Below are 10,914 nucleotides of genomic sequence, written 5' to 3' on the forward strand. Positions count from 1 at the left end.
TTGAGGCAGTGACCTTAAACTTTTGTTTTCAACGCGGAAAATAATCACATAAAATTAAGTTTTGCAAGAACATTTCTACTATGATTTAATTTCAACTTTTTCTCCCCTCAGTGAAACATTAACCCTAGAATCCTAACAATATTCTCTTTAGATGTCATGACAAGTAACCCACTTTTTAAGGGCTTTTTAATAAGCAGTCAGCAATAGTGCTGAGTGATCAGATGGTACGAGGGATTAGCCGAGAGGTTAGCAAGAAGCTTTAGAGGTTTATACCTGGAGCGCCATTAGTCAGAAATTGGGCCGCACTGTTGGAAGCAAAAACCAATTAACCAATTGAAGACACTTAACCATAGCAGATTCTGGTAACTGGTGATCTCAGAAGAAAGGGTAAGTTGTAAACAAGCACAGCAATGAAACCCAGTTTTCACACATCAATTTATTCCCTACAGACCAGTTTAATTGAGATGAATTACCTTGTAGATAATGACAATAGAAGTTACACACACCAGGTCAATTGAGATCAACTGCTATGTGTGTGTATCCGTGAAGGCACTCATTTTGTCGTTCCCAGTGGAATTATCTTAAAGCACTTAGTCAAGCACTCGGTGGGTGCCCAGTGGAACTTTCTGAAGAATCTGAAAGTCAGTACAGTCTATTAAACTACAGAGTTATCGCCCTGTTTTCTAGGAATGAAAGACATAAACCTACTGCTTCTAGAACAGATGTTGAGTAGAGGCGCTTAGGATGAGTGTTTAATGTTCTTCACAGCACGATGCTAAGACTCAAAGGATTTCCAGTGGTTCACTCTTGTTTGTAATGAAATTTTTGAAGAAACTACTTTTCCTCTGCCACTTAGTAGTGGTAATCTCTGAGTAACAAGCACACTGTGAAAATACCTGGACAAACCTAAGATATATGATTCCTTAAAGAATGTCATCCACTGTGTTAGACACTCAGCAGGGTACTTTCATTGGAGAAATTCACATGCTTCAGTTGTGGGAAACTTCCTGTGTTATTTGCTACTTTCCTCCCCTCCATTTTTCTTAGTTCTCTCTAAAATTCCTTTGGGTCTGTTTTTTTTTTTAATTTCTGATTTGATTCTACCTTTCTTTTCTATGTTTCATCTCTCTCTTTTTGTTCTAGCTCATGAGAAATGTCCTCAAGTTTATCTTCCAACCCACCTACTGATTTCCCCCTCACGTTATATTTTTAATTCCCCAGAGGTTGTTTTTTGAATATTCAGTTTTAAAAGAACATTTCAAGACTGTATTTGCATCTCATCACTCCGGGACTATTAATTATAGGGTGGTTTTTTTTCTCTCTCTCTTTTCTGCTGCCTGGATTGTCTGTTTTTTCTCTCTTTTCTCCTGTTTGTTTTATTGCGGTATCTGTGTTTCAGATACAGACTTCCTGTTAAGTATTCTTGACTTTCTGTTTATATTTCAGGATGGAGCACAACAAAGTCAATTGGAAATTGCTGTATGGGAAGAGCTTGTGACTGGAGGACTTCCTGCAGGGGGATGGAGTGGGGATCGGGACCTTTCACTGGAGGGCCTCCATTGTCAGTTCCATTAGGGCTTTTCTCTTGAGCTGGTCAACTTTCCCGGAAGTGAATAGTCCTGTCTCTGGCCTAGGTTGGGTAATAATCCTGGCTACTGATATTCTGAGACCTAAGAGAGGAAGCAAGGCCAAATGCCTCACTGTTCCGAGTCAGAGTCTCACTTGATCCCTGTTTTGGGTTCAGTGCCTCAACAACCCACCCCTCTGTGCCAGGTGTTTCCAAGTCCAGATTCCTTGACATCTTTTGTCTGCTGTGGTTTCCTCTTCTATTATCTTCATCCTTATGTGTTTTTACTTTTCAAATCCTTCATAGTCATTTCATTTGGGTTCAGGACAGAGTGAAAATAAATGCACATGCTCCAGCCTCCATGCTTAACCAGCAGTCCTACTCATTCACATTTTACTTCAAGAGGTTTAAGGCAAAGCACATCAATAGTAGGATCAATAGTTGTTCTGTGAGCTCCAATGAGCTCAACTGGGGCAGAGTAAAGAAAACCACATGGTGGGGACTTCCCAGGTGGTCCAGTGATTAAGAATCCACCTTCCAATGCAGGGGACGCATGTTCGATCCCTGGTCGGGGAACTAAGATCCCACATGCTGCAGGGCAACTAAGCCCGGTGCCGCAACTACTGAGCCCACGCATTCTGGAGCCTGTGCGCCACAACTAGAGAAGCCCGCACACCGCAATAAAGAGCACATGCCAAAACAAAAGATCCCGCATGCCGCAACAAAGATCCCATGTGCCACAATTAAGACCCGATGCAGCCAAACTAATAAATAAATATATAAAAATAAGAAAAAGTCCATATGGTGAAAAGATTTCTACATTCCACCGAAGCCGTGGAACATCACGTTGCAGGTGGCAAGAACTGTGGTCCAAGCAGCTGGCACTTCTCAGCGGACACACATGACAATGTTCACGGCAGTGTGGAGGGGCAGGAGGGCAGAGGGTGCCATGTGATCAAACAAACCCTCTCCTACAGGTAAGATATTTTCGAGCTCAGGGAGTAGGAAGACCGGTCACTAATGTGTTTAGACAATCAAAAAGTGAGGATGAGCTTCTGGGTACAAATCCCGGCAGAGTGGGCTTCCTCACAGCAGCCCAGGCCTGAGAACTCTTCCGTTCCTTATATGACGGCTCCTTCCCACCCTTGAGCTCAGGCGTCACCTTCTCAGAGAAGCCTCCCTTAACTGCTCTGTCTAAACTAAGTACTTGTTCAATGTATACGTGAATAATGAAGCGGAGCCCATAACCCGAGTTGCAGCTTCCTCATTTGTAATGCGGAGAGTCAACACTCTTTAGACCTGCACGGAGCCCCATCACGTGCTGGCACAGAGTGAGGCCTGGGGGCGCAGCGTGTGGCCAAAGAGGAGAGCCAAGCAGACATTTCTTGGCAGGGGAGGATCCCGGAACGTTAGAGACAAAATAAGAACATACCTGACACGTGGTAAGCCCTCAATAAATGGGAGCTTTCATTACCTCTTAAAGAAAACCCCAGACTTGGAAACCTATGTAGACAAAACAAAGAAATTATCATATGCTTCAAACTTTGAAAGGATCCTCATTCTACCCAGGACATTGCTGTACCTCTCTCTACTCACAGCGCTCCCAGGCATGTTTGAAATAGGATTCAGTCCACAGGACTTTTAATTTTGGATGCCAAGAGACCTTAATAGTAATAATAAAATTATTACTGCTTGAGTAGGACAAGAGGAAAAGAGGATGGCTCTGGACTTGGAAATTCTTAAAAAGGCCCTCCAGGGAAAAGTGACAGCTCAGGGCCAACCCAGAGCAGCCCCCCAAACTCTGCCATTCCACCTACAAAGAAAGGCACAGCTCCCCAGCAAGCAGGCCACTTCGGGCTGGTCTTAGTAACGATGGGTCAGGAGAGAAAGACGATGCCCCCAGCCATCATCAATGGTGGCAGCCCGAAGAAAAGTGCTCTGGTGGAAACAGAATTTGGACAAATAAAAGGAAAGCATCAGTGGCATGATCCAGGAGGGGAGGAGGATGGAGATGGTGGCAAGGAGAGGTCTATTTCTTCCTAATTCTAATCAGTCGGTGCTGAGGGAGGACAATGGGCCGTGTATTCATAATCCTTTTAAGTCGGGTGGGAGGGTTGCTCTACAGGAGGATTTTCTGTACTTCAACTTGGAATGCCACTGAATTGCATTTTTAAAATAATTTCCAAAATGTTATCCAAGTAATATATGCATTTAATTAAAATAATTTCTTCAATGCTTTATAAGTAATTCAAGCACCAGAATTGTAACAACCCTCTAAGGATATGGATTACAGGCCCAATCACTGGTTTTCAAAGAGAAGACGGTCGCTTCCACTCCTGAAATCTTCCTCACACAACACCTTCCCCGGCCAGCCCTACTGCCACCCCGACCTCGCGCTGCTCTGTGACACCAGCCTCCACCTCTGAGGCTTCCTTGCCTCTGGGCTTCCATGCAGCTGCCAGGGTGCTCTTTCTGGAAAGCAAACCTGTCCATACCATTCTCTGAGCATGGACATTCTCTGAGCTCTACTCTTTCCTGGGCCGTCCCACCAGATAAAGTGTGTAACACCTCAGGCGAGGCCTTCGGAGGCCGGTCCCCTCCTTCCAGGATTGCCAGCTGTCCCTTTGCCCTGTGCCCTCTGGGCATCGGCCACAGCAGCTGCTCTCCAGCAGCCTCTCCTCCTTCTCTCTTGCTCTTCTCTGCCTGCGAGGCCCTTCCTTCCATTTCTCAGCCTCCATGACCCTATGTGTCCTTCAGCCTCTAACGTTCCCTCACTGAAATCTTCCCTTTAAATTCCTCACGCAGCTGGTTGCAGATTCCTCTAAGTGACCAGACTGTACTATCATCACTTCTATGAAAGCATCTTTGATTTAAGGTGTGATTTTTTTCCCTTCACTTCTATATTCCCTAAGAGAACGTGAGTTCCCAGGATCCTTATCCCAGGATCCTTATCTGATTTGTTCGTTTTTAATTATTGCCAGCGCCTGGCACTGTGCAAAGCAAAAAGTAAGCATTCGACGGCTGTTTCTTGGATGAACGAATGAGTGAATGAATGGTACCTGGTAAATGACGCCTTGCAGCTGTCAGAATGCTCTTTGTGCACAGCAAATCTGGCCGGCTCAATCTCTGAGCTTTATTCCTTCCTGGGCTCCTTCTCAGGTGATGAGGTTACAGTGGGAGCTATTAACAAACAGGAGGAGGGGGGAAGGGGGAGGAGAAGAAGAAGAAAAGTCTAGGGGACTCTGACAGATTGCTTATTTTCAGAGTTTCAGTTTCCTCGTTTGTAAAACGGAAGTGCTGCCCAGATTACCTTTGAAGGGATCTTCCTGTTCTCAGGTTCAGCCCTCTTGACTCCTCCAGTAACTACTTTCCTGAGTCTCTGGCAGCTATGACCAACCAGATGGTCTTAGCACCATCTAGTGCTACACAGGTACAGCAGCAGCGAGGAGAAAGGCGGAGGGGTAGAGGATAGATGGGAGAAGGAAACCTCAAGCGTAGTTATTTCATGAGGCAGCAAGAAATGAGGCCAAATGTGAAGTTAAATCAGGAGGCCTAACTTCAGTGACTTTAAGTCCTTTCACCTGGTGATGGAATAACTAACCTCGGAACACATACGAAGCAGCCAGTTAGGAGGTCTGAAACATGAAGACGACAACAAAACAATTCCTGAGTCCTCCTGTTCTTTTATCAATTTGCTGCTTGTTATCCTAATTAAATCCTTACCTTGGGAGGAAAGGTACTTTTGAAGCACCTATGGCGTAGAACTCTAATAGCTCGGTAAAACCACACACTAAGTATTTGATTTAAAATGTACACATTTTTTCAAATTTCTGTTTTTACCTTCATTGGAGTGTGACAAGAAACGTTAAAAATCCAGATATTGCCAGTTAACATTGTAGAAAATATTAGGGACAATTCTGAGAGAAGCAGCAAAACCATAGCAAAACTCCAGTGTCTAAATAACGCTCATGTGTAAGTTCCATTAAAACGTACTGACCTAAAAACTTTATTAACCTGATATTTGATTTCTAAATTAATTTCTAGTTGCCAAAAACAAGAGTCAACCAACCAGCTGAACAAACACATAAAACATTTTTTAAAAAGTGAACATACACTGAGGAGAATGACACTGAAACAACTCTCTGGGCAAAGCAAACATTTCAAAGGATAGGTATTTTATAGACACTTAAGAACATTTTAAAGGGTAGGTATTTTATAGACACAAGTATATAAGGGCCCTTGAATGGGGAGGAGAGAAATCAGTCCTACACTTAAACCATCTCTTTAGAGATGGGAGATCCTATTGTAGTGCGTAATTATACTTGCAAATAATAATAACCTATATCTGCAGAGCACATTACTTTATAAACCTGTTCTTATTCATCCTACCTCATTGAGGTCTGATAGAATCTTGCTAACTATTGATGAATACATTACACGGGAAGAAATTATTATTGCATGACCCCAGAAATGCAAATGCATATGGTACGACATCGAAACTGGACCATTGCACTGCGGTGACCCTATTTTGTAAATAAGGCCACTCGTAATGACAAGAATGTATGTGCCCATAGAGACAGAAGGGAAACTGGAACTGCCAGTACACATCACCTGCAGATTACTGCTTTCTTGGGAAATTCATAATCTAGAAGTGTTAAAAGGCAGAAGCTACAGAAGGAAAACCAGTCAGTCTCTTTATGACTGGAATCAGAATCCAGTGGGTAGGTCTGGGAGACAGCTTTGAAGGAAGGGCATTAACAACATAAAAGAATGTAGCGAGTTATGGATGATGGACTTATGAGACAGGTCTTTGCCTGATTTCTATATTTTACCTGCCATTAAATGCACGCCTTAACCTGTAAGCTTACCAGATGTACCTCGTTTATGCCTGACAGTTACATAAAGGATGATATGTTTTCTTTGGATCAGCTCAATTTTATCTGACAAATTCAGAGAGTTTCAAACATACAGAGCTGAAAAACAAACTTGCCATAAACAGAATATTTAAATTCTAATAATGCTTAAATATGTAACCAAAACCGTTGAGAAGGCCCATTTGCCCAGTGCAAAGCGTCAAAGCCAAACAAGGAAAGCACCTGCGATTAATTTCATGGTGATTTAAAATATATTAGGTTATTGTGAACAATTACCTTCTGAACTGGCACCCATTGAAATGTAAATATTTCTTATTCTCCACCCCCCCTTTTTTTATCCTGAAATTTCATTTGGAAATTGTATATCCATAGATGTCACAGTCATTACCTCTTCTTTGTTGATAAGGGTGCTCTGCTTAGAGGATTTTATAAGAGTTATTTTCCCTGTAATGAAGACTCAGTAATTCAAGCCTGTCTTTTCAGCTTGCTGCATGTAAGTGTCCTTTGATTAATGGACATGTCGACTCCATGAGCTGATCTCCGACAACAAAGGCTCAGCTGAAAAATGTCACTTCTTATCCTGGTTGCCCGAGCACTTCTCGTTTCCAAGCTTTGTGCATATACCAGATGTACCTAGTATTTCATTTGGGTTTTGTTTTTAATAATAAGGCAAGTTACATTCAAGTAGATAATTGAATTACTTAATTCAATCGAAATAATTTCTTTTGTTCAAATTAAGCCCTTCATATAATGGAGGTTTTTTTTTTCCCCCTTTCTGTTTTTCCACTACTATCAGCTGAACTGCTACCTAGCCATTTAAATCAATGTATAGATCAATACAAACAACATTCATTTTTTTTGCTGGATTCCTTCTGGAGATAAAGGCTTGCAAGAATAGAATTGCTTGAGAGGGGAAAAAAAATAAGTCCTTAAATAAAAATATTTGGCTTTAGTAAGTCAAAGGCACAGAATCAGAACTCTCAGATTACAAAAAAAAAAAAAAAAAAGAACTCTCAGATTACAAATGAGCAGAATTATGGGCTACTCCAAGCTTCTAGATAGACGATATTCTTGAAAAATTACCTAATTTGGGGGGTAGAAACATATCAAGGGAATTATGAAGACAAGTTGTCCCAAAATTGTAAACCACTGGACTACCTCAAAAAATGTATTCCACAATGTGAATAAAGGAAAGTACCAAATGCCATGCTGGGGCTCAAAGAAAAGAAGGAAAGCAAAAAACTCTTCTTTCAATGCCTGCAGGGGATACATATAAAATGCAGACCTCAAAGGAAACAAGGACTGGAGTATGGGTCCATGCATACATCATTTCCATAGCCATAAAAGTCTAAAAGGTTATAAAATAAGAAGAAAGGGGATGTAAACCTAGAGCCCAGATGGCTGCACACAGCATCCAGTGGAAAGGAAGCAGAGGGTGGCATTCCAGGGCTAGCACATGAGGATGAGAAGGCTAAGATGAAGCAGGGACATCCAAGTCACACAAATACCAAATCTAAGCAACATCAAGGCTAAAGATCAAACACCCAATAAAGAACCAATGACAGGGACTTCCCTGGCGGCACAGTGGTTAAGAATCTGCCTGTCAATGCAGGGGACATGGGTTCGAGCCCTGGTCTGGGAAGATCCTTAATGCCGCGGAGCAACTAAGCCCGTGCGCCACAACTACTGAAGCCGCGCGTCTAGAGCCCGTGCTCCGCAGCAAGAGAAGCCACCGCAGTGAGAAGCCCGCGCAACGCAAGGAAGAGTAGCCCCCGCTCGCTGCAACTAGAGAAAGCCCGCGCACAGCCACGAAGACCCAACGCAGCCATAAATAAATAAATAAGTTAAAAAAAGAACCAATGACAACGCATGGGGCACTAGCATTCTAATGGCACTGAGATCAGCAGTTCTGTGCTAAGTATGAGTAATAAAACACTCAACTGAATACAAGAAAGCTCACTGAAGATCCCGCAAATATGCAGCTTACTAATACATAGGATTAAAAGAGAATTAAGCAAGCTTTCAGCCGAAACGAAAGTTTGCGATGAAACAGAACATTAAAGAAACACATAAATTTTCTATAGCTGACCAGTTCCTTATTTTGTTATATTTTTTTCTAAAAGAGTAATCGCCTCTTCTCTTAGATATCCTGCAAACATCAACAAGGAGTTGCTGAACAGCTCCAAATCCCCAAGCACACATAGCTTGAGGGCTGTTTGTTAGTTGTGTCATTCAACATCATATCATTGGCTGACAAATTAAGGGAACTATTCTTTTCTTTCATGCTAGCAATCTCATGCAGATATCGTTAGGGTTCCGCTATTAAACATGGGTGGGTGCCCACTGATTTCCTTCTAAACAAGTCTGGGAGATGCTGATTCAACAGCGTTATTCTTCTTTCAGTTTATTGTTTTCAGGGGTATTACTCATATCTGGAAGAATTATCTCAGATTGCAATGGATAATTCAAATCTGAATCATACGAAGTTTCTAATCTCCTTTTTTAGTCTTCAAAAATTTCTTTTCCATAGACATCATGTAGTGATCCAAAGGAGTAATTTTAAAAGGATCTACCTACATCCTCAGGTCTATCCTTTGAAGTAAATTTAGATTCTGATAGAATGCAAAGTATTATTTTTTGATACAAACTTTTGTGGCTCTTACTTCTTCCTGGTGGCTTTCTTTCCTGGTGGGTGCTATTAATTACAAATTTGCCCAAAGTCATCCAATATAGTATCCTCCATGGAATTCAGGTCAATCTGACTTTAAAATGTTTTAAACATGGAAGTTTTCAGTATTATCTGAATTATTCATTTGGACCTGTCTGGGAATATTTCAAGTTCTTTTTTCCCTTTCTTTAAGGAGCAGAACACTTTGGGTTTCAGAAATCTGGAAATGTGAAAGGGGGGGTTGACCACCCGCAGTCTGTATGCATGTTTTTATAGAGACTATGGGGAAATAAAACTTCCCTGAATTTCTCAGGGAAAAAGCCCTGGCCTCCGGAGACTCTTCACATACCATGATAATTAGATCTGTAGTCATTTGTCAAGTTAATTGCTCACCTCTGAAAGGATGATAAAGTTCCTCTTATCTCAGGGAGAGGCCAAAGGGCTCCAGCTGGGCCCAGGTCCCTAGGTTAAGCCCCAAGGTGCCAGAAGACTCCAGGGTCATCTCCCCAGGTATTTACTTCAAAAGAGAAGTTCCAGAACTTGGAGATTGTCCTAGACAGTAAAAGCAGAGACACTGATGGCTGTCTAGCTCCTGGAAAGACTATTTACATACCAAAGGGTTGGAGTTAGGTTTCAAGCCCATTTAAATTTTCCAAGGAGAGTTTCAGAAAGGGAGGGGGATAGTAACCTCCTTCCTTTTTTTTAAGGAAACATTATTTTTCCTTGTGCCTCACCTGTGGAGTGTCCAGCTACTTGCATAGGACAACTGATTCCTGGCCAGAGGTGAGGCCTGGTGTAAGTGAAGGCGATGCACTTATTATTTAAGTTAAAGCAATTGATAAGAAATCTGGCTCTGAACCAGAACACCTCATGTCTGCATTCCGAAGAAAATTAATAACGATCAACATTAAAAACCAAGCAAGCACTGACAAATGGTTACCCAACTGGGACAGGTCCTTTCCCTCCTCCTCTACCTGCTCTGGAAAAGGGAGGGAGCGGGACATCCAAACAAAAGCCGAGGCCTGCGCCTTTGCAAGCTGGGAGGTGCCAGATGCCTGAGGGCCAAGGTCAGCCAGCAGTGGAGGGCATGGCTCTTGTTTACAATGCAGGAGGTGTAGGTCGCTGCCAACGAGAGTCCCCAGATAAAATTCAGGACACAGTTAAATATGAACTTTGGATAAATAACTTTCTAGCTTAAGTATATCCCAAATATTGCATGGCCCATACTTAACGCTAAAAAAACAAAACAAAACAAAAACCTCCTCTACTCATTATTTATCTGAAATTAAGATGTGACTGGACACCCTGTTTTGTTTTTTTTTTGTTGTTGTTGTTTTTGGCTGGGCCCTTCAGCTTGCAGGATCTTAGCTCCCCAACCAGGGATTGAACCCAGGCCATGGCAGTGAAAGCCCTGAGTCCTAACCACTGGGCCACCAGGGAATTCCCAGACACCCTGAATTTTTATTTGCTTGATCTGGCGCTGTAATTTGTGACCCCTTGTGAAACCGCACACCTCAGCTTGGGACTTGACCCCATTGTCTTTTAATTAAAATCACTCACCTCATGTCAGGACTTACTGAAGTTCAGATTCTTTATGTCTCAGCGCAGAAGGCATTCGGCAAAGGGATAGGCAAGATGCAGTTTTATTAACATAGGACACTTGTGAGGGATACAAGTGAGCAGGCAAGGGGGGCTCTACCCTGAGTACTAAGTGGGAAAGCAGGTTTATTTAGGGAGATACACACTCCATAGACAGAGTGTGGGCCATCTCAGAAGGCGAGAGGCCCTGGGAGACAGAACATGGT

This window comes from Phocoena phocoena, chromosome 20, assembly GCF_963924675.1.
Source record: "Phocoena phocoena chromosome 20, mPhoPho1.1, whole genome shotgun sequence".
In the NCBI taxonomy this organism is placed as follows: Eukaryota; Metazoa; Chordata; class Mammalia; order Artiodactyla; family Phocoenidae; genus Phocoena; species Phocoena phocoena.